We start from the raw sequence: 26,826 nt of genomic DNA, 5'->3' as shown, positions 1-26,826 counted from the left end.
AAATGTTACAATTTGGAAAAATGGCTACTGGGACGTGTTGCTAAAAGATAAAAATAACTGTGTGGACCTGATAATTTTCAGGTCCCAATCCTATCCATTATTAATGTTCAGACCAAAACCGATAAAATGTGCGCAGTGCCAGAGATGGGGACACAGCATAAAAAAAATGTCGTTCCAGGGGGGACCCAGTCTGCTTTAGGTGTGGGGACAAGCACCCAAAGCGGGGGACGGACAACCCATGCACCAAGGCATTAAAATGTGCCAACTGTAAGGGTCAGCACTACACTCATAGCCAGGAGTGCCACCACCATCAGGAAGCCATTCGGGTACTAAACTCCAAGCCCAGAGAGGAGTCCGTCCACCCGCCAAGGGGGGCTTATAACCCAGTCGAGCGTCAAAGACACACACCGGCAGCCGCCCCACCCCCCCCCCCCTTCTTAGAACTAATAACTTTAATGCTGGGAACGCCTACACAAAGCCCCCCCCCCTTAATGAGAAATATAAACAACGGCCCAGATCAGCCCATAACAGCAGAACAACTTCTGCGGGTTTTAACGGGGCTGTTTCTGGACGGTTCCCTGGGGGTACCTATTAAGGGAAATATACAAGAGGAAACCATTAAAATGGCTACGCACTCAGCCTGTCTAGCCTTTTCGCACCACCTTGGTATTATTATCAAAGACCCAAAAGTTTTAACAAATAGCTTTAACTGGTATGCACCGAGAATGGCCAAACCAACTCCTGTCTCCACGCCTAGTCATCATAATATAGACTAGATTATTTAAACTAATAGAGCTTATAATTAGTACTGCCTCAAACCAATTATGGGAGACACGAGAAATAAAGTTATACCCAAATACCTAACCAAACTTAACAATAACAGTAACAATAACAATAGTGTAAATAATAGCGATAATATTAACAATAACAACAACAGCGCTAATAAACAAACTAAAATTAAAATAGATAAATTTAAAGGTTTGGCCATTCTCCAGTGGAATGCTAAAGGCATTAAATCACTAAACCATGGAGACGAATTAAAAAAATATATAGTAGACGCTAAACCGGCCATAGATGTTATTTGCATACAAGAAACCTGGCTAGATAATGATAACCAAGATAAAACTAAAAATAAAAAATATTTTAGAAACTTTAATATTCCGGGGTATTTTGGTTTTTTTTATAATAATAAATTTTCTACCAGAGGAGGTATAGCTACTTTCATCAGGAATGACATGTCCTACTCCCGCATCCCGCTCAATGAGACCAAAAATAATATTGAGGTCTTGGGCACTACAGTGTATGGCGGAGTCGAGAATATAGATATTTATAATTTTTATGTTCACCCAGGTAGCCAACACAATAAACTTACTATAAATAATTATTTGGATTCCATTTCTAAAACACAAACTAATAAATTAATTATTTTAGGAGATTTTAATTGCCGTAATTCTTTATGGGGATCTACTACTAACGATAAACAGGGGCTTATTATGGAACAATTTATAGAAACTGTTAAAACTGTTTGTTTAAATGATGGGTCTCCAACCTTTTTTTCTGACTCCTACCTTACCTGGACCTGGCTAGACCTCACTATGGTCTCAGAGGAGATGGCGTCTAAATGTGAGTGGCAGGTCATTAATGATTTTAATAGTGACCATCTCCCTATTATTACATACTATAACTTAAATGGGACATGGAGGGAAACACCGAAAACTAAAGAAAAATGGAATTTTAATAAAGCAGATTGGCCAGGTTTCTATCAGTTATGCTTGAATCTTAGGCCGGAGGATATTAGAAGTAATAATATAGATAAATTTAATAAAAATTTGATTGATAAGATTACAATAATAGCAAATAAAACTATCCCAATTTCAAATGCTAAAGTCAGATATAATTCAGTACCTTGGTGGAATGATAATCTAGCTAATATTATTAAATACAGAAATAAAATGCGTAAGAAATACCAGAGTGATAAAACTCTGGATAATTTAGGTAAATTTAAAGAAAGTAAATTTAAAGTTACACAAGAATTGTTTAGACTTAAAAAAGATTCATGGAATAAATTTTGCTCATCATTAAACAGGCAATCTAGGGTTACAGAAGTATGGGCAAAAATAAAACGCATTCAGGGAAAAACTCTTGCTAAATCTTCTTTACTAAAAGCCAATAAACTCTATACCACTAACCAACAAAAAGCTACAATATTTGGACAAACCTTTCAAGAAAACTCAAGTAATGGTAATTTTCCACAAAAATTCTCTAATATAAAAGAAAATATAGAAAAAAACTATAAGGTCCCCCTGGATGCTAAATTTTCTAAACATAATATAGATTATAACATTCCATTTTCCCTCCAGGAAATGACTGAGGCTTTTGCTCACAGGAAAGGTACCGCCCCTGGGCCAGATAAATTCAGCTATCTCTTTTTCCAAAACATGCCAGAAGCTACCCTCAGACTTTTCCTGGAACTTTATAATAAAGCCTGGAAACAGGGTTATCTCCCCTTAGCATGGAAACATGCTGAGGTTGTCAGCCTCCCCAAGAAAGGGAAAGACTTATCTAACCCATCTAATTACCGTCCAATCTCACTAACATCCAGTGTTTGCAAAACCATGGAGGCCATGGTTAATTCCAGACTCAGCTACTATTTAGAAAGTAACCATCTTTTGACCATATATCAGAGTGGCTTCAGAAAAAACCCACTCTACTGCCGACCACCTTTTTCGACTCCAATCAGAAATTGCAAATGCTTTAAGTCATGGCGACAAAGTGGTCGGAATATTTGTTGATCTGGAAAAGGCCTATGATATGGTTTGGCGACACGGGTTACTAATTAAAGTGTATAACATGGGCATTAGAGGGCCTATGTTTGCATTTATTGAACGTTTTATTAACAATAGAACTTTTACTGTTAATGTTACTGAAACATTCTCTGATATTCTTAACCTTGAGAATGGCATACCCCAGGGATCTGTAATAGCCCCAACGCTTTTCAGTATTTTTATTAATGATCTAGCTACTGCCCTCACTGGCTCGTCTAATGAGGACACCAAGCTTAGTATTGGTCTATTTGCTGACGACACAGCTTTTTGGCGAACTGGAAAGTGTATAGAAAAGATTAAAATAGATATCCAAAAAGATATAGATATACTTCAAAATTGGGCTGAAACCTGGGGTGTTACCATCTCAAGATCTAAGACCTCTGCTATTCTTTTTACTAATAATAATTTCCAGAGACGGTATAAACTTAATTTAACACTAGATAATCATCCCATAGCTCAGGTAACGTCAGTTAAATTTCTGGGAGTCATTTTTGACCCAGCACTTTCTTTTAATGAACATATAAAAGATGTAGTTAAAAAATGTAATAATTATATTAATTTACTTAGAGTTATATCTGCAACTAAGTGGGGGGCTGACAGACATACACTTTTAATGATTTTCGAAGCATTTATCGTCTCCAGGTTACAATATGGTGCCCAAGCCTTCTGCTGTGCATCAATTTTCCAGCTTGATAAGCTAGAATCAATATACAATAAAGGGCTTAGAATTATAACCAAAATCTCCCCGGGCACACCAAATGACAGTCTGCGTGTGGAGCTAAACATTCTTCCCCTTAGTGTTAGGCGCACCCAGCTTTGTCTTAAACACTGGTTTAAAGCTAAATACCTAGTACCACTAAATCCTGTAGCAACCATTAAACCAAATAATGATGATTATTTACATATCAATATTGATTCCGCAGTTAATTTTAATAATAGAATGACGTCTAATTTAGAACTCTTGGATATTAATCTGGACAAGTACTCTCCCCCCTTGGTGCCACCCTGGTTAATTAAACCGCCGAATGTCCCTTTGCTTCTAAGAAAGGAAACCTTAAAAACAGAATTTGAACCATTTAAAAATATAATATTTAGAGCAGCTTTAAATGACTATTATTCTGAGTACATCCACATATATACAGATGGCTCCAAGGACCCACTTTCTGGTAAAGCAGGCATGGCCTACTGTGTCAGGCCTAGCTTACCTAACATTTCTAGCTCCCACTACGCCAGAGTGACTGACCACGTTTCGGTATTTACTACTGAACTGATGGCGATCTACTCTGCACTCAAGTGGATTCTTACTAATATTACTAATTTCTCGACCCCCCAAAAATTTCTTATAATATCTGACTCTTTGAGCTCACTACAAGCTCTCCAGAATCTAAAATTCAAGAGTTCTTATCTAATTAAGCAAATTATAAACATGATTAATTATAACAATAGTAAAGGGTTATTTATAACTTTGGAATGGGTTCCTGCTCATGTCGGCATCTCTGGCAACGAAAATGCAGATCTACTAGCTAAAAAAGCCCTAGATATAGACAAAATTGAAATCAATATTAATATTAATCTTAATGAAACTATGGCCATAGCCCATAAAAATATTCTCAAATTTTGGCAAACCGAATGGAATATTAAAACAAGGCTATGGCACTATTTAATCAAACCTAAAGTTAATTCGAAAAGACCTACTTATCTAAATGTTAAAACTGAAACAATTATTACTAAACTGCGCCTTGGTGTTGTTTTTGGTCTGAACGACACCCAATTTAAAATTAAAAAAAGTAATACGGCACTCTGTACTATCTGTAAAAAATTAGATAATGTAAGACATTTTCTTTTTTATTGTAAAAAATACACTAAGGAAAGAGATATTCTTAAAATAATAATAGATAAATGTAAAATTAAATTTAATCCGGTTAAAATATTTAACCCGCCCCCCGCTCTCAAACAGGAGGTGGAACGGGCTATTTTAAACTTCGTAAAAGATACTAAAATACATATATAATAAGTAGCTGGCACATAATATGATAACTAAGTAAATTGGGTCGAGGGCGGTCCGAGGACTATAAATCTACACTCAACCAGGAGCCTGCTTAATTCTTAAACTCACCTTACAGCGGCGGACAGTTGGCTGGTGGCAAACCTTGCCCACGGTGGTAATGGCGCTGGCCTTACCCTCCCGTGGACAAACCGAATAACTTCCTCCTTTTATAAAAAATGTTTAACTCTTTTTAACCATAAATGTCTATTTCCTTTTAATTAATTATACTAATAAATCTCTTTTTCTTTTTAAACAATTTTAGAGACACCGAACAGCCTACACACAATAATCTTCATTCACAGGTTGGCGATTGGCTGGAGAGTTGTAACATCCACATTCCTTTCTTTCTTTTTTTTCCAGAGAAGGAATCGAAATCCAGCCAATCGCAGCTGCTCAATCTTCGCCTGTTGTTTCTTAACACTGGCTTTTCTTTTATCTCAAACGACTCCGACTAGGGATCGAGATTCAGCCAATCGCAACGCACCCTTCCATACTGAGTGTCGAATATCGATCCGGTTCACTTCTAACACACACTGTGTATTCTTTCTTCTGTCTTAATTGCTGAATGTCGCTCACGAGTGTTCCCGAGGTGCCATTCGGTGATATCCGGAGAGCCGGGTCTTGCCGTGGGTAACCTTGGGACATTATCCTGTCCGGTATTCTTCACTACTTCTCCCAATCTAACCGTATGGAAACTTTCGCTCCACTTTTCTTCTTTCTTTGCTGGCCGCTGCTAGCACGTCTACTCTTCACTGTTATCTTTACTGGAATGATTAACTATTGGGTGCTGGGGCGATTGGCTTTCTGGGCCCGGGTTCTGACCAATTAGAACCCGGTCCCGTTATAAATGTTTTCTATTTGGTCCGCACTTTTAGCTGGCCAAAAAGTATAATCTGAACCTAGTGTGAGAGTGGTTGCGTGAATGTTGTTTTTCCGCCTTGCCTTGGCGGCGCGGACACCTGGCAGTGTCTGTGCCGCCCTTCATGGGCGGAATTTATGGCTGTGTGTGAATGTGTTTTAGATTTTATTTAAGTATGGTATAGTTATTATACTTTTAATTAATTGTTATAATAAAGTGAGTTATTATTGTTAAATCTTTCCTCTTAGCATTTTAAAAAAAATATCATTATTTTAATGTACATGTACCCGTTCTTTTTAATTATCAAACAGGTTTTAAACGGTATTAATTTGATCGGTCAATTGTATATATACAAACAAAAAAACCTGACCGGTACTCGGAGCCACCCACTTAACGAATAAGTGGTTACTTGGGTGACACCGAGGATTATATAGCAATGACATTTGTCATCCGTTTAGGTGGCGCACCCTTCGGGGTGTAGAGCTCACGAATGCTTGAGGAGAACGGCGAGGGCACCTCACTCCAAGAACAGGATCAATCCACTCGTCAACTACCAACATCAATGACTGCTAATACGTTTCACAACCACACCAGACGGCGGCTCGCGGGTTATTTTCATATATCATTATATTATATCACTCATTTCATTTAAATACGGCCCATCTGTGTTATATGGATAACCTGGGGGGGGCGGGATGGGGGGGGGGACGCCGTGGTAGGGTGCATATTTGGGTGCGATAGGGCGTTGGCGGTTTGGGCCGGTAGGGATGCCTGTTAGGAAGCCTCCCGGATCGCCCCCCCATGGAAATCCGGACTTACCTTATTGGGCCCCCGCCTGTTGGAACGCCGGACTGCTCGGTGGTGCTGGGTTCCCCCCTTTGCGAATCCTTTTACCTCTAGGGCTAAAGTTACATAATTATATTAAGAAATTAAAAATAAATATATATATATATATATATATATATATAATGTATATGTATGTATAGATATTATTATTAAATGTATAAGTATAGTATATATTATTTTTGAACTGCCCGATTGAAAATGTAATTATAATTATGCACCTACTAATTATATTATAAAACAATAGAATGTTATAGGTTTAATTATAACTAAGGTGCTTTATATTAATATAAATATAAACATATGTAATGATAGATCCCAAATTATTTTTAACTTTGGCTTTGTTTTTAAGTGGTCTTACCACACTATTAAAAATTGTCACCTTCACCTCTCTCACACACTTCCCCCCCCCCTCCCGCCCCGGAGTCGGTCACTGGCGTTGTCAGAGGCTGAATCCGGGGTGGGCGTGCCTGAACCCTTGTGGATAGGGGCACGTAAAAAGAGTTTCCCAGTTTCCACTAGCAAAATCTCCTGTCCCGGAATTGGTCACTGGCGAAGTCAGATGCTAAGTCTGGGATGGGCGTGCCTGAACCTCTGTGGATATGGGCATGTTAATAGAGTTTCCCATCCCATCCCACTAGCAAAATGGATCTAGAGGAGACTTTCAGGCATTCGCTGTACACGAGCTATGGAGAGAATAAGTGTATCTTGCTACCTAAGGACGAATACATTAAGACTGTTGGCGAGTTGCTGGAAGCCACCCAGGCACCCAAGAAATCACCGCGTCACTTTTACTTGCTTAAAAAATATGAACTACTGCAGTGTGGGGACGTTCAAAAGCTCATCAGAAAGAAGCCAAACCAGGAACATCCACTGTACTTCGCTACCATCAAGGAGACCTTTGACATCATCAAGCACGCCCACATCGCTACTGGTCATGGAGGTCGAGACAAGACGATCAAGGAGTTCAACAAGAAGTACGCCAACATCACCCAGGATGCTATTACCTTGTTCAAGTCCATGTGCATCGAGTGCCAGAGAAAACGGAAACGGACAACTACCAAGGGAATTGTCGTCAAACCAATCCTGTCTAAGGACTTCAGTTCCAGAGCGCAAGTTGACATCGACATGCAGTCTATGTGCCAAGGTCAACACAAATGGATCATATATACATATATGGATTGTTCTCAGAAACTGTAGCCACTTCTGTGACATGAAGTCCCAAAAATAAACATTCCTCAAAAAACAAATCTTAGTGTCTCAGTTATAGATAAAGCCCATAGACAGCATGTAAAACAACAAAAAAGATAGTCTACTCACTGGTTTATGCATGGTGTGTGATTAAGTAATGTCATCCAACGAAATTACAGTTGCAACATGGAAACCAAACATAATATTAAAATGTTTAAAAACAATCTTTAACATTCCAAATTTTACAATGTTCACTCAGTTATGAATAGAAATAGAACTTTAGAAATTTAACACAATACTTCAAATATTTTGTGTATTGTATGTTGCAATTTTTTTTTTTTTTAAATCGAAACAGGAAATACAAATTTAGCTGTCAAATTTCCATTAAATCAAAAGTATTTTGCAATTAATCTCTTTTATTTAATTTGTTTAACAAGCTTCTAAACCATTTGTGTCGTTAAGAGTATTATTTTGGTTTTGTATATTCCTTTATAATAATTTTATTACGGTTGCAACATGGAAACCATCAAGATTTGATGTTTAAGATTTAGTTTTTAAAGAAGGGAAAACAGGATACATGTGTTTATATGATGAAATAAAACAACAAACATACCTGTACTTTTGTAGAGCAAACTGTTACATTTATTTATTTTATTTTCAAATTTAATGATGTTTGATATATGTATAATAACAGTTGCAACATGGAAACAATCGATATTCTAGATACACTGTATGTTACATGGTGAAATAAAAACAACAAATATAAAACAATGAACATATTTCTGTTAACCAAACATTTATATTGTTATTTTCAAATCAAGTCTATTCAAAAATGTACTGGTCTCGAATTGAGATTATGGGATGGCCAAGGACTTTATTCACTTGACTGAGATTGACCCAAGCTACATCGTCAACATTTGGCCAGGTGAAGTAGTTTCCTTGACATCGCATGAATCGTACATGGATATCGTCTGCATCACTGTCAATATCCAAGACCTGCAAAAAAGAATATAATGTACAAAAATGGCAATAATAATAATATTTTCAATAAAAGATTGCAAAAATTAAAGTATTATTTTAACATGATTTCTAAAAAACCCATTTCAACACATTTATTAAAAGATTTGAGGCTAATACAAGTATATCATACCTTTCCAACATATTCCGTTTGACGTTTTTCATTTCCATAAGTGACCGTGATCCAGGCGCCTTTTGTCAATTTTCTGGAGGGAAAAGAAACACTATTAAATATGAGATTATCGTTTACATATAATTGCCATAAATAAAATGTATCTTGAAAACAAAGAACATGTTTGTCCTTTAATGAAAATTTATCTACAAAAACATCTGTATAGTTTGTAGATGGAGTAATGAACTAAAACTAATTCACATTAGACACATCAAAAATCAAAACTAGAAACACTGCTTTACCTTGTTGATACATCCAGGTCATCCTCTAGATCCAGGGCTGGGGCGTCGTCGAAATCCAGGGCTGGGTGTCGCTTACTTCCAGGGCTGGGGCATTGTTTACTTCCAGGGCTGGGGCGTTGTTTACTTCCAGGGCTGGGGCGTCGCTTACTTCCAGGGCTGGGGCGTCGTTTACTTCCAGGGCTGGGGCGTTGTTTACTTCCAGGGCTGGGGCGTTGTTTACTTCCAGGGCTGGGGCGTCGCTTACTTCCAGGGCTGGGGCGTTGTTACTTCCAGGGCTGGGGCGTCGCTTACTTCCAGGGCTGGGTTGGCGGCACTTACTTCCAGGGCTGGGGCGTCGCTTACTTCCAGGGCTGGGGCGTCGCTTACTTCCAGGGCTGGGTTGGCGGCGTTTACTTCCAGGGCTGGGGCGTTGTTACTTCCAGGGCTGGGGCGTCGCTTACTTCCAGGGCTGGGTTGGCGGCGCTTACTTCCAGGGCTGGGGCGGCGCTTACTTCCAGGGCTGGGGCGGCGCTTACTTCCAGGGCTGGGTTGGCGGCGTTTACTTCCAGGGCTGGGGCGGTGCTTACTTCCAGGGCTGGGGCGTCGCTTACTTCCAGGGCTGGGGCGGCGCTTACTTCCAAGGCTAGGTTGGCGGCGTTTACTTCCAAGGCTAGGTTGGCGGCGTTTACTTCCAGGGCTGGGGCGTCGCTTACTTCCAGGGCTGGGGCGGCGCTTACTTTCAGGGCTGGGGCGTCGCTTACTTCCAGGGCTGGGTTGGCGGCGCTTACTTCCAGGGCTGGGGCGTCGCTTACTTCCAGGGCTGGGGCGGCGCTTACTTCCAGGGCTGGGTTGGCGGCGTTTACTTCCAGGGCTGGGGCGGTGCTTACTTCCAGGGCTAGGGCGTCGCTTACTTCCAGGGCTGGGGCGGCGCTTACTTCCAAGGCTAGGTTGGCGGCGTTTACTTCCAGGGCTGGGGCGTCGCTTACTTCCAGGGCTGGGGCGGCGCTTACTTCCAGGGCTGGGGCGTCGCTTACTTCCAGGGCTGTGGCATCGCTTACTTCCAGGGCTGGGTTGGCGGCGTTTACTTCCAGGGCTGGGGCGGTGCTTACTTCCAGGGCTGGGGCATCGCTTACTTCCAGGGCTGGGAAGTCGCTTACTTCCAGGGCTGGGAAGTCACCCACATCCAGAACTGGGAAGTCACCCATATCCAGGGCCAAGATGCTATCCATGGCAGGGATGTCATCCGCATCCAGTTGCCTGAAACACAACAAACCACAATATACTATTAAGTATAAGTATAAAACGATGAATTATATGTAGTTGACAAATAATGACTTTGGAATTTTTTTTAATTCAAATGGAACTATGGACATTCAACAAGTTACAACATCCACAACATTTAACTTCAGATAAATGGAAAAAAGAATTTATTTTAGGCACAATATAAGAAACGTAAAACATTCTATACTAGTTGCATATATATGCATTTTTAAAAAATAAAGTAATACTAAAACCCACACTTTACCTGCATGACACGTCAATAGAGATGGGGTGATCTGCCGTGGACTCCTGCGACTGTGGGGGGGGGGCACACACTTTCACTGGCTTCGGTTCTGAAGCACATGGGTTGTGCATGGTCCACAAAGCCTGGTGTTTACACACTGCCCTGATCTGGTGCCACACTGTAGCAGACACAATCTGATTGTCTTTAACACATTTGATGAAGTGGAATGTCTGAGTACCTTTGACAGTACTCACAGCTCTGTGATTTCGAGATCTGTTGATTTGTTCAACCCAGAAAAATGTCCGCAAAAAATGGGAACACCCTTCAGCTGGAGGCTGCTTGTTTAGTGACGACTTCTGGCAGTACTCGAACAAATCCTTCGCTGATGCAATGATGGCTTGTGCTGTGATTATGGCCGATGTTGCATGGTGTTTAACTACAGCACTCTCTCCATCTGAAGGGCCCTTGCCATGTTGCGATCCGAAGAAGTTCCGCTCCATTGTGCAGTTAAAATCGCGTAAACAACTGGAGATATCTGAGAATGGACCTTTGCTCTTATATTGGCTTGCACAGCCATCTGTCCCCTGGCAAATGTGCTCAATGGACAAACCTCTGGTCTCTCTGAGGTGACGAACAGCACGTTCAGTGAAGTCATGAACTGCATGATAGTCATGTGTCCTGTCTGAAGAAATAAAAACAAGTGATTCTGTCACTGTCTCTTTTCATGCGGAACACTTGTAGTATGTGACAGTGGGGTGCACAGTCACCTGCTTGTGATGCCAGTGTGCAGCCTGAACTTCTTGTTGGTAGGTGCATGCAAAGTTCTCTGCGAAATCCATCACCATACACACAGTGTTGGCAGGAAAGGGACTAGTGTTCTTTAGTGCAATGAACTACTTGTGCTGCCAATCTGCATGAAATAGATGTTCGGACAGAAAAGCCACCTCCGTCATCAGTTCATACACTAACTCGTGAACATGACCTTTCTTCGTAACGAGCACCTTTCGTGTTACCTGCAAAATATAAAGAGGAATACTTCCATTAATAAAAGCAAACATTGTTGATACAAAAATTATGTCAATTGTAAATGATTTCTCCATTACCACACATTATTTTAAAAGGCAACACACACTTTCCTATAATCAGTAGCCCTCTATGCTAGATAGTATGAAATAGTTTAGTTGCCAGATGAAAAACATTATCGCATATGCGACCAAATCGGCTGCAATGTAGAGGGCTGAATCATATTTATACACACAAAAAAGGTGAGGTAAATATTAAAATCAGGTCTTACCTGTTTACCATTTGAAGTCACCATCCTAGACTCCCAACGATGCCAGGAAAGCTCACCATTATGCTGTAGGAGAGGGCGAAGATGGTCATTCATCAAGTGAACACCACACTTGTCACAGGATCTGTAACAACACTCTTTTTTGTTGCCATCACAAGTCGTCAAAGTAACTGCATGTCTTTCATGTCTAATGCGACTGTTGTAGTCACATATGGCAGCAATGGCATTGACAACGGTCAGCTTGAGATCCACATTTGTGCAGTACTCGCACAAACACTGGCATAATATGTCTTGTGCCATAAGTTTCACGTTGGATGGTCTGCATTTGGGAAATGTCGAAAAGCTTATTTTATGGCTGCAGAAATCTTTGTGCAGTTCATGCAATGGCTTCCGCAAAATAGCTGCAGCTTTCACAGTCTTCTTGCTGACCAGTTTCTTATATATATCAAAGATGGGGTAATCGTAATTGTAATCGATTACAGGTTTTTATGTAATCGCAATCGTAATCGATTACATTGTTTGAGAATGTCATGTAATCGCAATCGTAATCGATTACATTGCTAATGTAATCGTAATCAGCGATTACTTTCATGATTACTCATAATTATTTACTAAACTTAGATGTGTTTAGCATCAATTCCAGTAACAGTGCCTATAGTTAGAAGCAGTACTGCATGGTCAGTCAGTAGAACTGATCTCCCATTGTCTACTACTGTCATAGTAGAACTATTATTTGCCTTGAGAAACGGGATCATAACGTCTGAATTATCAAATGAATGTTACCCAGGGGATGATCGATGACACACATTCACATAATGGTATCTATTGTGTTTATGTTTACTATAAAACCACTTGAATGAATACAGTGTTCTAGCTAGCAATATATAAAAGGGCACTGCACCATGCCTCAGTTTTGTGTCCTAATTCATTGCCGTTAAAAAATTAATAATATATATATATATATATATTATATATATATATACACACATGTATATATATTTGTTTTTATAATAAAACACTTGCGTTCCTCTGAATGCATATACAGCATTATCACGGGTCTGAATTCAACTAATATCTCGTTTTGTCACAGGTGTGAAAGTCCATAAATGGTACCATGGCAAATTTTCTTTTCTTTTGTTAGTGGTTATGACTGCAGACGGGCAGCCAGCCAGTTGTATCAAGCTTGATTCCATGGGTAGTCATCCTCACCCTGTCACAGACATAACCACAAATAACGTAACTAATTAAGTAAACACCCAGTTGAAAGTAGTCTATAAACCTTGGTTTATTTTCCTTTAAAATGGCTTAAAATATTAATATGTCTGATAAAAATTCCCGAAAGCTGATTTTAATAGATGTTCTACGAAATGCAGCGCTTCTAATGATACAAAAATAAACACACCCAGACCAAGATACTTGTAATTTTCACCGATACAATTGGATCCTTATAATATGACACAAAGCATGCATGACTGCAAATCGATTCATTAATAATAGTCATTTTTAGAATGTCAACAATTAAATGCAATGAGCAACTTGTGCACATATATATGTATGCAGATATCAATTTAATTATTTATTTACTTGTTTGTTCTTTTCTTTCATTCTTTATTTCTTCATTTATAGATATAAAAAAAAAAAAAAATTATTTTAATTTGTGGATGGTATTAAATGGTATATGTTCTACAAACAATAAGAAAAACCCCAAGTAATAGTGATCAGACAGTTTGCAATTACTAATTATGGATTATTTCAATAATATAACAAAATATATATGTTATGCATTGATACAATAATTATACCTATGGTTATGGATACCTTTTCGTCAATAATCCAAATTTAAGAATGATAAATCTGGTTTTGGAAACTGATTCCCTCCCTGCAGTATACATTATATCGTTAAAAAGTGTATGTTTTTCTCTACATGACAGGCTTGTTTCGTGAGAGAGTTGAATTATTGCTCTCACTCATCAGATGTAGATTTAATTACACCGTCAACGGAAAGCTGATGACGTAATGGACTCTGTGACGTCGAGGTTACGTCACTATGCAGGTCTATAATAGGTGATGTGTGGTATGCGCACAGAAGGTATTTGCGTCTGTGTCGACATGCTGATACGAGTTCATTCTTGGAGTTTAGTGTGCTGGTTTCAGGTTTATACATTATGAACAGTTTTTCCTTCAGGCAGAGGTTACATCTTTTGCTCGCTGGAGAGTATGATTTTGCTTTGGATAAAATTTTCCACTTAATGGTGTATGGGGTGAATCTATCCTTCAGTGTCCAAATGTACTGACTTAGCGCTGTTGCGTTCTTCTGTGTTGCGTTTTGAAAACTGCTCGTGTGCGCAGTATATCTCGTCTTAAATGTGTTCTCGGTCAAACCAACGTATGTTTCTTGCTTGTTGTTATCGAGTGTATTAACGGTAGCTTGATATATTACTCCTTTCTGCAAGCATTTGCCCTCAAGTGGACATTCAGCTCTTCGTCTACAGTTGCATTCTCTGGGGGGAACTGCGTCTTTGTCTCTGTGTTGTTGAAGTAGAGTTTTGTTATGCGCTGAAATTATTTTCCCAACATTAGGCATGCAGCTATAGCTAATTTTAACGGTGTTTCGATTTATAATTTTGTGGAGAGGGTTGCTTTTGGGAAAGCACTCATCGAGTAATCTGAGGAACTGGTGACCTACGTTGGTTTTCACGTTGGAGCTATATGGTGGGTTGTACCAGGTGATGTTTCTATTGCGGTTGTTTCTGCGTCTGTTGTTTTCTGCTGTTGGGGTGTATTTGAGGTTATAGTTATATCCGCTCTTGAGTAAGGCTTCCTTATATGGGCGTTTCGCTTCTTCAAAGATGCACTCATTCGAAGATATATCAGAAAGCCTTTTATTTATTGTTTTTGGTATACTGCGGATGATATTTGGAGGGTGGTTGCTCTTGTTGTGGATGTATAAAGGTGTGTTGTTTGGTTTCATATAGGGTTTGACTGAGCTCTTTTCAAGGTCTAGAGTTACGTCTAAGTAATCTACAGATTTTTTGTTGGCGACTATGGTGATCTTGAGTTTATGGTTTGCAAATATTCTGCAAATATCTTTTTTGATTATCTCTATGGTTCTCGGTGACTCATTGAATGCAGCTAGGCCATCGTCGCGATATAGTCCTATATTGTTGCCGTATTTGGCTTGTAGTTCTGAAAGAAGAAAGAGCCCGACTATTTCGCAAATTTCTGCTCCATCGTAACTACCCATAGTTACATCAAACCGTGATTGTTTGCCTCTTTTGCACCATGCCTTGCTGTTGTTAAATAGCAGTGAATTTCTTGCTTGTAATATTATTTCCATCTCATCGCTAGAAATATCATCGAATTTGGATGCGAACTGTAGGGCTTGTTTCACGAGATTTTCTGTTATGGACGGATAAAAATCGCATATGTCGAAACATATGAAAGAATAGTTGGATTTATTGGATATTGCTTTAAACCACTTAATCACGTCTGACGTGTTCCTCCACTGGTTTGTTCTGGTTGTGTTCAGAATCTTTCTGTTGATTCTCTCTAAGATTTTTTTGCTTATTATGCCAATTTCCGGTTTAGATGGGTTTATTAGTCTACAGGTGGGTTTATTGGAGAAGTTTGGTTTGTGGTCTTTTAACGTAATAAATGCTTCACTTTTTGCTGTTGTATCTATGCGGTCTGCTAGATTTAGTTTTTCTGCAATGTGTTTGTCTTTAGTGGTTATCTCTTGTTCTGAGTTCTGTGGCGCTGTTTTATATGCTTTGGTTGTGTTGCTATCTAGTAGTCTGTTGTAAGTGGTGGTGTCTAGCTTGTAAAAGTTTGTGGTTTTATCGGCAGGTACGAGTAGTTTCTTGTCATGTTTTATAGTGTTTATGTCCTTAGCGAGTTTTCGCTGTAGTTGGTTGCTTGATGTGTTGTTAAATTGTAGATTTTTAGCTAGTCTTACCATTTTTTCTTCGAAGTTCTTGAGTTCTGGTATAGAAGGAGGGGATTTGGTGGTGTTAAATCCGTATGTTTCTTTCTGTTGTGTTGCAACTTCGGGATTGAGGAAGAAGAAAGATCTCCATCTTAATCTCCTTAGGAATGACTCGGTCTTTTCTAAGAAGCATTTTCTGTAGTCATCAGGTTTCGCGATCGGTATATTTTTGGTAGAGTATCCAAAGTTTACACATTCCATGGCGGCTTTCAGAGTGCTCAACAATATAAGGAGCTTTGTAATAGTAGTCGTTTTCGAGTTGAAAGACGCTATTTTATAGAGTGCTCAACCGTGTGGGAGCCAGATATATCGTTAAAAAGTGTATGTTTTTCTCTACATGACAGGCTTGTTTCGTGAGAGAGTTGAATTATTGCTCTCACTCATCAGATGTAGATTTAATTACACCGTCAACGGAAAGCTGATGACGTAATGGACTCTGTGACGTCGAGGTTACGTCACTATGCAGGTCTATAATAGGTGATGTGTGGTATGCGCACAGAAGGTATTTGCGTCTGTGTCGACATGCTGATACGAGTTCATTCTTGGAGTTTAGTGTGCTGGTTTCAGGTTTATACATTATGAACAGTTTTTCCTTCAGGCAGAGGTTACATCTTTTGCTCGCTGGAGAGTATGATTTTGCTTTGGATAAAATTTTCCACTTAATGGTGTATGGGGTGAATCTATCCTTCAGTGTCCAAATGTACTGACTTAGCGCTGTTGCGTTCTTCTGTGTTGCGTTTTGAAAACTGCTCGTGTGCGCAGTATATCTCGTCTTAAATGTGTTCTCGGTCAAACCAACGTATGTTTCTTGCTTGTTGTTATCGAGTGTATTAACGGTAGCTTGATATATTACTCCTTTCTGCAAGCATTTGCCCTCAAGTGGACATTCAGCTCTTCGTCTACAGTTGCATTCTCTGGGGGGAACGGCGTCTTTGTCTCTGTGTTGTTGAAGTAGAGTTTTGTTATGCGCTGAAATTATTTTCCCAACATTAGGCATGCAGCTATAGCTAATTTTAACGGTGTTTCGATTTATAATTTTGTGGAGAGGGTTGCTTTTGGGAAAGCACTCATCGAGTAATCTGAGGAACTGGTGACCTACGTTGGTTTTCACGTTGGAGCTATATGGTGGGTTGTACCAGGTGATGTTTCTATTGCGGTTGTTTCTGCGTCTGTTGTTTTCTGCTGTTGGGGTGTATTTGAGGTTATAGTTATATCCGCTCTTGAGTAAGGCTTCCTTATATGGGCGTTTCGCTTCTTCAAAGATGCACTCATTCGAAGATATATCAGAAAGCCTTTTATTTATTGTTTTTGGTATACTGCGGATGATATTTGGAGGGTGGTTGCTCTTGTTGTGGATGTATAAAGGTGTGTTGTTTGGTTTCATATAGGGTTTGACTGAGCTCTTTTCAAGTCTAGAGTTACGTCTAAGTAATCTACAGATTTTTTGTTGGCGACTATGGTGATCTTGAGTTTATGGTTTGCAAATATTCTGCAAATATCTTTTTTGATTATCTCTATGGTTCTCGGTGACTCATTGAATGCAGCTAGGCCATCGTCGCGATATAGTCCTATATTGTTGCCGTATTTGGCTTGTAGTTCTGAAAGAAGAAAGAGCCCGACTATTTCGCAAATTTCTGCTCCATCGTAACTACCCATAGTTACATCAAACCGTGATTGTTTGCCTCTTTTGCACCATGCCTTGCTGTTGTTAAATAGCAGTGAATTTCTTGCTTGTAATATTATTTCCATCTCATCGCTAGAAATATCATCGAATTTGGATGCGAACTGTAGGGCTTGTTTCACGAGATTTTCTGTTATGGACGGATAAAAATCGCATATGTCGAAACATATGAAAGAATAGTTGGATTTATTGGATATTGCTTTAAACCACTTAATCACGTCTGACGTGTTCCTCCACTGGTTTGTTCTGGTTGTGTTCAGAATCTTTCTGTTGATTCTCTCTAAGATTTTTTTGCTTATTATGCCAATTTCCGGTTTAGATGGGTTTATTAGTCTACAGGTGGGTTTATTGGAGAAGTTTGGTTTGTGGTCTTTTAACGTAATAAATGCTTCACTTTTTGCTGTTGTATCTATGCGGTCTGCTAGATTTAGTTTTTCTGCAATGTGTTTGTCTTTAGTGGTTATCTCTTGTTCTGAGTTCTGTGGCGCTGTTTTATATGCTTTGGTTGTGTTGCTATCTAGTAGTCTGTTGTAAGTGGTGGTGTCTAGCTTGTAAAAGTTTGTGGTTTTATCGGCAGGTACGAGTAGTTTCTTGTCATGTTTTATAGTGTTTATGTCCTTAGCGAGTTTTCGCTGTAGTTGGTTGCTTGATGTGTTGTTAAATTGTAGATTTTTAGCTAGTCTTACCATTTTTTCTTCGAAGTTCTTGAGTTCTGGTATAGAAGGAGGGGATTTGGTGGTGTTAAATCCGTATGTTTCTTTCTGTTGTGTTGCAACTTCGGGATTGAGGAAGAAGAAAGATCTCCATCTTAATCTCCTTAGGAATGACTCGGTCTTTTCTAAGAAGCATTTTCTGTAGTCATCAGGTTTCGCGATCGGTATATTTTTGGTAGAGTATCCAAAGTTTACACATTCCATGGCGGCTTTCAGAGTGCTCAACAATATAAGGAGCTTTGTAATAGTAGTCGTTTTCGAGTTGAAAGACGCTATTTTATAGAGTGCTCAACCGTGTGGGAGCCAGATATATCGTTAAAAAGTGTATGTTTTTCTCTACATGACAGGCTTGTTTCGTGAGAGAGTTGAATTATTGCTCTCACTCATCAGATGTAGATTTAATTACACCGTCAACGGAAAGCTGATGACGTAATGGACTCTGTGACGTCGAGGTTACGTCACTATGCAGGTCTATAATAGGTGATGTGTGGTATGCGCACAGAAGGTATTTGCGTCTGTGTCGACATGCTGATACGAGTTCATTCTTGGAGTTTAGTGTGCTGGTTTCAGGTTTATACATTATGAACAGTTTTTCCTTCAGGCAGAGGTTACATCTTTTGCTCGCTGGAGAGTATGATTTTGCTTTGGATAAAATTTTCCACTTAATGGTGTATGGGGTGAATCTATCCTTCAGTGTCCAAATGTACTGACTTAGCGCTGTTGCGTTCTTCTGTGTTGCGTTTTGAAAACTGCTCGTGTGCGCAGTATATCTCGTCTTAAATGTGTTCTCGGTCAAACCAACGTATGTTTCTTGCTTGTTGTTATCGAGTGTATTAACGGTAGCTTGATATATTACTCCTTTCTGCAAGCATTTGCCCTCAAGTGGACATTCAGCTCTTCGTCTACAGTTGCATTCTCTGGGGGGAACTGCGTCTTTGTCTCTGTGTTGTTGAAGTAGAGTTTTGTTATGCGCTGAAATTATTTTCCCAACATTAGGCATGCAGCTATAGCTAATTTTAACGGTGTTTCGATTTATAATTTTGTGGAGAGGGTTGCTTTTGGGAAAGCACTCATCGAGTAATCTGAGGAACTGGTGACCTACGTTGGTTTTCACGTTGGAGCTATATGGTGGGTTGTACCAGGTGATGTTTCTATTGCGGTTGTTTCTGCGTCTGTTGTTTTCTGCTGTTGGGGTGTATTTGAGGTTATAGTTATATCCGCTCTTGAGTAAGGCTTCCTTATATGGGCGTTTCGCTTCTTCAAAGATGCACTCATTCGAAGATATATCAGAAAGCCTTTTATTTATTGTTTTTGGTATACTGCGGATGATATTTGGAGGGTGGTTGCTCTTGTTGTGGATGTATAAAGGTGTGTTGTTTGGTTTCATATAGGGTTTGACTGAGCTCTTTTCAAGGTCTAGAGTTACGTCTAAGTAATCTACAGATTTTTTGTTGGCGACTATGGTGATCTTGAGTTTATGGTTTGCAAATATTCTGCAAATATCTTTTTTGATTATCTCTATGGTTCTCGGTGACTCATTGAATGCAGCTAGGCCATCGTCGCGATATAGTCCTATATTGTTGCCGTATTTGGCTTGTAGTTCTGAAAGAAGAAAGAGCCCGACTATTTCGCAAATTTCTGCTCCATCGTAACTACCCATAGTTACATCAAACCGTGATTGTTTGCCTCTTTTGCACCATGCCTTGCTGTTGTTAAATAGCAGTGAATTTCTTGCTTGTAATATTATTTCCATCTCATCGCTAGAAATATCATCGAATTTGGATGCGAACTGTAGGGCTTGTTTCACGAGATTTTCTGTTATGGACGGATAAAAATCGCATATGTCGAAACATATGAAAGAATAGTTGGATTTATTGGATATTGCTTTAAACCACTTAATCACGTCTGACGTGTTCCTCCACTGGTTTGTTCTGGTTGTGTTCAGAATCTTTCTGTTGATTCTCTCTAAGATTTTTTTGCTTATTATGCCAATTTCCGGTTTAGATGGGTTTATTAGTCTACAGGTGGGTTTATTGGAGAAGTTTGGTTTGTGGTCTTTTAACGTAATAAATGCTTCACTTTTTGCTGTTGTATCTATGCGGTCTGCTAGATTTAGTTTTTCTGCAATGTGTTTGTCTTTAGTGGTTATCTCTTGTTCTGAGTTCTGTGGCGCTGTTTTATATGCTTTGGTTGTGTTGCTATCTAGTAGTCTGTTGTAAGTGGTGGTGTCTAGCTTGTAAAAGTTTGTGGTTTTATCGGCAGGTACGAGTAGTTTCTTGTCATGTTTTATAGTGTTTATGTCCTTAGCGAGTTTTCGCTGTAGTTGGTTGCTTGATGTGTTGTTAAATTGTAGATTTTTAGCTAGTCTTACCATTTTTTCTTCGAAGTTCTTGAGTTCTGGTATAGAAGGAGGGGATTTGGTGGTGTTAAATCCGTATGTTTCTTTCTGTTGTGTTGCAACTTCGGGATTGAGGAAGAAGAAAGATCTCCATCTTAATCTCCTTAGGAATGACTCGGTCTTTTCTAAGAAGCATTTTCTGTAGTCATCAGGTTTCGCGATCGGTATATTTTTGGTAGAGTATCCAAAGTTTACACATTCCATGGCGGCTTTCAGAGTGCTCAACAATATAAGGAGCTTTGTAATAGTAGTCGTTTTCGAGTTGAAAGACGCTATTTTATAGAGTGCTCAACCGTGTGGGAGCCAGATATATCGTTAAAAAGTGTATGTTTTTCTCTACATGACAGGCTTGTTTCGTGAGAGAGTTGAATTATTGCTCTCACTCATCAGATGTAGATTTAATTACACCGTCAACGGAAAGCTGATGACGTAATGGACTCTGTGACGTCGAGGTTACGTCACTATGCAGGTCTATAATAGGTGATGTGTGGTATGCGCACAGAAGGTATTTGCGTCTGTGTCGACATGCTGATACGAGTTCATTCTTGGAGTTTAGTGTGCTGGTTTCAGGTTTATACATTATGAACAGTTTTTCCTTCAGGCAGAGGTTACATCTTTTGCTCGCTGGAGAGTATGATTTTGCTTTGGATAAAATTTTCCACTTAATGGTGTATGGGGTGAATCTATCCTTCAGTGTCCAAATGTACTGACTTAGCGCTGTTGCGTTCTTCTGTGTTGCGTTTTGAAAACTGCTCGTGTGCGCAGTATATCTCGTCTTAAATGTGTTCTCGGTCAAACCAACGTATGTTTCTTGCTTGTTGTTATCGAGTGTATTAACGGTAGCTTGATATATTACTCCTTTCTGCAAGCATTTGCCCTCAAGTGGACATTCAGCTCTTCGTCTACAGTTGCATTCTCTGGGGGGAACTGCGTCTTTGTCTCTGTGTTGTTGAAGTAGAGTTTTGTTATGCGCTGAAATTATTTTCCCAACATTAGGCATGCAGCTATAGCTAATTTTAACGGTGTTTCGATTTATAATTTTGTGGAGAGGGTTGCTTTTGGGAAAGCACTCATCGAGTAATCTGAGGAACTGGTGACCTACGTTGGTTTTCACGTTGGAGCTATATGGTGGGTTGTACCAGGTGATGTTTCTATTGCGGTTGTTTCTGCGTCTGTTGTTTTCTGCTGTTGGGGTGTATTTGAGGTTATAGTTATATCCGCTCTTGAGTAAGGCTTCCTTATATGGGCGTTTCGCTTCTTCAAAGATGCACTCATTCGAAGATATATCAGAAAGCCTTTTATTTATTGTTTTTGGTATACTGCGGATGATATTTGGAGGGTGGTTGCTCTTGTTGTGGATGTATAAACTGGACTCGTGTCCGATTTGTTTGCGAGTCAGACAGTAGAAACCTTTCATTTCTAGTATTTCTGTTGAGCACAAAACATATTGTACATTTTCTTTTCTGTAAAAGAAGGAGATTGCACACAACCTGAAAAACAATAATAGTGATATAAAACTTTATTAACATAAAAAAATAAAAGAACAAGTTGACAACTACTCCACAATTCAGTAGTAACAAAGGGCCTTTGTTGCAAGCAACTGGAGTGTAACGCGCCAGAAATAATTTAGTGGCTAATTGGGGCCGCTTAGCGCTATGCAAATCAAGGGCAGATAAGTATGTTTCTAATAGAGGCTATAAGCTGTCACCCCCTCTCCCCCTCCCCTGCAATCCAGTGGTCTCTGCAATGCATGTGCTATGAACAGTCAACAGAGTTCATTGCCCTAGTTGATACTTGCTTAATGCAGGTAATTTACATGTATTTACAATCATACTAGATGACACTGAGATTCAGATACTTAATAATAATGGTGCAGTTACTGTTTTAATATTTACTTTTAATCTATTTTCAGTTCACAAAGTATAATTTATTTTTAACAATAAGGTCAAAGTGCATCTTGAAAAAAAAAATCAAATGTAGTCCACAGCAAAAGAAATGCATCAGAGAACAAAAAACTCTGTGGCAATATCTACGGCATTGCCAATTGCCGCGGTCAGTTGCAGAGGTTATTGTTGGCATACTAAAGTGATAGGTCAGTTATACTTACTTCTAACAAAATGTGTTAAAAGTCCAATAAATAAATGTTTTGTTACTTACACATTATTATTCATTGTTCATTTACACTGGAATACGGCTACAGCTATCATCTTCAAAGAAATAAACCAACAAGTGAGAATCACACTTCGCTGTTTTTCCCTGAACTTGGAATACTTCGGCCAATCGTTCAAAACACCTTAGCCAATAACCTTTTGTTTGGTCGTTCTGCTAAAACATTGCGATTCAATACATACATTTCCGTGTCAATCAAGCAGCAACGGAAAAGCCCGATAGTAAGGATTTCCGAATGTGACAATTTATAAATAGTTTGACACCGTCACACCGGTGTTCTAGTAGACTAGTATTGTGTTAAAAAATAAAAATGACCAAGAAGAACATTATGCTACTAATAAATGTTGTGGTTTATATAATCATTTAGGTTTATGATGGAATCAGTATTACAAATATTTTTATTTATATACTTAGTTTATGCCTTCTGCTTTCATTAAAAAAAAAAAACCCATGAAATTTTAATATTAAATTTAAATAATACAGTCAAATCCATTTTCCAGACTTAGAAAAACTATGGAAAAATACCTTTTTTGTAAGTTAGTTTGGAAAAAGTATGGAAATTCATCTTTAGGACTCATGTAGAAAATGTTGATTGCGTGAACCCGGTGGAATCTGACAACATTTTCCGATCTCAGCACTAACATACATTTGGGAAATCAAGACTAACAATTGCCAACATTTACCAGGGTTTGTATGGTCTTTGAAGGTCTTTGAAAGTTTAGGAAAAATTATTTCCATTTTCAAGGCCTTGAAAGTCTGGGAAAAATGAATAAATCCAATGAGGTCTTTGAAAGTTTGTGAATTTCCAATGAGTTTCAACAGTAACATTCGGGGTAGGCTGGTGATGGGAATTTAAAAAATAATAATAATATGAAAAATAAAAATAAAATATTTGTGTGCTTCGTAATTGTGATCGCTACGAAATACAGACTAGCAAAGCAACGTGAATCATAATTTATGCCTGATGTAATGTGCAGCCTCCCCTATTTTTCAATAGACCCCATGCAAAGCATCAGTATTTTTCCGCCCGTTTTTACATTACATTTGTCAACGTCTTTGGTTATTGATTTGATTTTTTATTTTTTATTTTTTTGAGCCACGTTTTAATTGATCATCATATGAAAATGCCAGGCTTTCGCTGGTTTCACGAAGAGTGGCTTCAGAAACCATGCTACAAAGTTTGGTTGCTGAAAGATACAACATCTAATCGCAAAGCATACTGCACTGTCTGCAAAAAATCAATAGATATTGCTGCGATAGGTGAAGGTGCATTGACCAGCCACTGCAAAGTCTGTAATTTATGCATTAATAAGTTACAGTAAACTTTAGTTGGAATTTTTGTATGAACTTTTAAAATGTCAAACAAAGGCCTATGACTGTTTTGGGGGGTCTCGGGTCCCTGACGCAGTGATCGAAGATTTGACGCACCATATTGAAACCACGTGCGTCCTGGTGGATGTAGCATTTATAACATATATATTTACTGATGATCTCAAATCATATATATATATATATATATTGGGGTGGGGTGGGGGGTGGGGGGCAATAATACCGGTATGATGCCAATATAATACATTTTTCAAGTGTGGGGTGGCATCTGGTAAGCGAAAACATTGTGTTTCATTAGGCTTAAAAAGGTTAAACCCAGCATTATGCGGGACAAAAACAGAGATCACCATTTTACCACAGCCAATGAGATCACTGAGCCAAAGACAAAGCAGTGTGGATTGACTGGCAGTGTTATCAAAGGCGCGAAATAAAGAGGTGGAACGACTTCTGAACCTACCCACCCCTCAGCTTCTATTTAACCTAATTTAACCTAACTCGGTGGGAGGGGGGGGGGGGGGTAAGGATGCCTTGTCGTACGGGATTAGCTACACATAATGTAGACATCGGCATCACATGCAGACTGGTCAAGCATAGCTCAGTTATTGATGTTTCATTTTAGATATTCAACAAAATATTAAGTTTTGCTGTCAGTATATTGTGTAATAACAATAATCTGTGGTATTTCTATCAGAAACAACGAAGTTTACCGAACAGACCGGTCCGATGAACAAAATTATGTTTCACTTCAGCTGTCATAGTAGAAGACCTATTGGAAAAATTAAAATAGTACAATATACAAACAGTGACAGTCCAAAAAATAATGTAGTAACATAATTTTCTGTGGTAAATAATAAAATCGAAATCCTGATTTAAACATTGTATTAATATTACATGTAATTTGAGATTTTTATTTTTAGGCTAACATCCTTTAAATTTAGGATACTATTAGGCATAATTATAACTGATTTTAAAATAACATTAATTAATTCCATAAATAAACAATTCATTAATCTATCATAAACATTGATATCATTCAGGTATGTGGCATCATTATTTTTAACACATAAAAAAAAAAAAAAAAAAAAAAAAAAAAGCATTACCGTATATCGCTGTGTATTAGCCGACTCCATGCATTAGCCGACCCCCTAGTTTCACCCTCCAAATCGGCTTTAAAATTATAGACCTTGTATATAAGCCGACCCCCCTATATAAAACTAACCAAGTCAGATGTCTATGTGGTCTACAAAATGACAAAGTACATCTGCTTTCAATCATCATTTGTCACAGCAAACTTATCCGGAAGCAGTAGCCGATTTCTATTTATAGAAACGGTGTCGTTTTCTCTTGGAACTCATGTTGTACTCGTATGCAATTTGTTGGTCGTAGTAAATATTTATTTGACGGCTGGGGTTTTAATGCTTTTTTTTATGTGAACTCATTTTTAATCTTTTGATTATATTTTGATAGCATGCGACCCTTTAACATGAAACGACTTTCAAATTTATTACTGTTGTTATTGCAGTTAGTATTAAGCACTTACCTTTCAGTCATTTGTTTTATTCTCTTACATTCTTGATTGCAGCCACACGTTAAAAACACAGTGACTGTTTGCATTGTTGATTGTGCTAATCGGTCTTTTCATTACTAGTCGGCTATACCCTGCCATACCCAACCACCCGTGTCGATTAATCCCAAGCCGACAAACAAAACAAATGAAGCTGGAACTATTAACGTGTTCACCGGTTTAGTAAGCAGTTTTCTAATGACACGTGACCTGCAAAGTTTTCCGAAATTGTTTTGATCGGTCACCATTTATTGTTTAAACAGATAAATATTACTAAATAACTTTTAAACACCAACATTTATTAAAGATGAACATATATATATACAATTTTAATATCTTTTATTTGTAATAGCTTGTGTTAAAATGCAATATTAAACCTTTATGAAAGCGGAAATGCAGAGCACAATAATGACAATAGATCGAGTCGAGCCGTGACGTCACTATAAACAATATAGGTGATTCATTTTTAAATGTTCAAACATTAAAAGTATTTTCATGATTATAGGTTTTAAAAGGCCATGATGCCTTACACACCTATTACCTCAGTTGAAACTGAAAGTTTAAAGAACTAATATTGCAGTAACAATGAACATAACCAGCTGGATATCATTAGACAGTACGTACTATATGAAAAAAGAATGGATTAACTGCATGACGAATGTTGAATTAAAAGTAAGTAAGCTTCCAAAATGGGTCTTTGAATTTTGAGAAAAATGGTCTTTAAAGTTTGTGAAAAGTTTGTGAATTTTGAAGTGAGAAGTTTGTGTGAACCCTGTTTACCAAAGATTTGAAGTACTCGCTTGTACAATGCATATGACAAAAAGATTGTATTGAGTAACGTGAGTCTATTTTTTTGTCTTGGAAAAAGTCTGGAATTGTTTTGTTTCCAAGGTGTATGAACCCTGTGTTGATTATTGTCAATCGATTTCAGCTACAATGTACTACTACTAATGTTGCAGTATATTTTGTTAGAGATGCTATTGTGCATTGAACAAAATATAAGAAGCGTAGTGTTTA

General features: G+C 38.5%; 1 protein-coding gene and 1 long non-coding RNA gene across 3 annotated transcripts in view; one reads left to right on the top strand and one right to left on the bottom strand.

Moving 5' to 3' along the window:
- Positions 1-26,826, top strand: part of LOC121368237 (kelch-like protein 12) — a 151,993-nt gene that overhangs the window by 94,765 nt on the left and 30,402 nt on the right. The gene's annotated exons all lie outside the window — the stretch shown is intronic.
- On the bottom strand, positions 8,430-9,539 carry LOC121368238. Its single transcript, XR_005957491.1, has 3 exons — positions 9,197-9,539; positions 8,916-8,988; positions 8,430-8,761 (listed from the first exon to the last, which is right to left on the bottom strand). It is a non-coding gene; the product is annotated as an uncharacterized LOC121368238 (long non-coding RNA).

The sequence above is a fragment of the Gigantopelta aegis genome, chromosome 3 (genome assembly GCF_016097555.1).
Source record: "Gigantopelta aegis isolate Gae_Host chromosome 3, Gae_host_genome, whole genome shotgun sequence".
Lineage (NCBI taxonomy): Eukaryota > Metazoa > Mollusca > Gastropoda > Neomphalida > Peltospiridae > Gigantopelta > Gigantopelta aegis.
The sequence above is the reverse complement of the archived record's forward strand: the minus strand, read 5'-3'. Positions and strand labels throughout refer to the sequence as shown.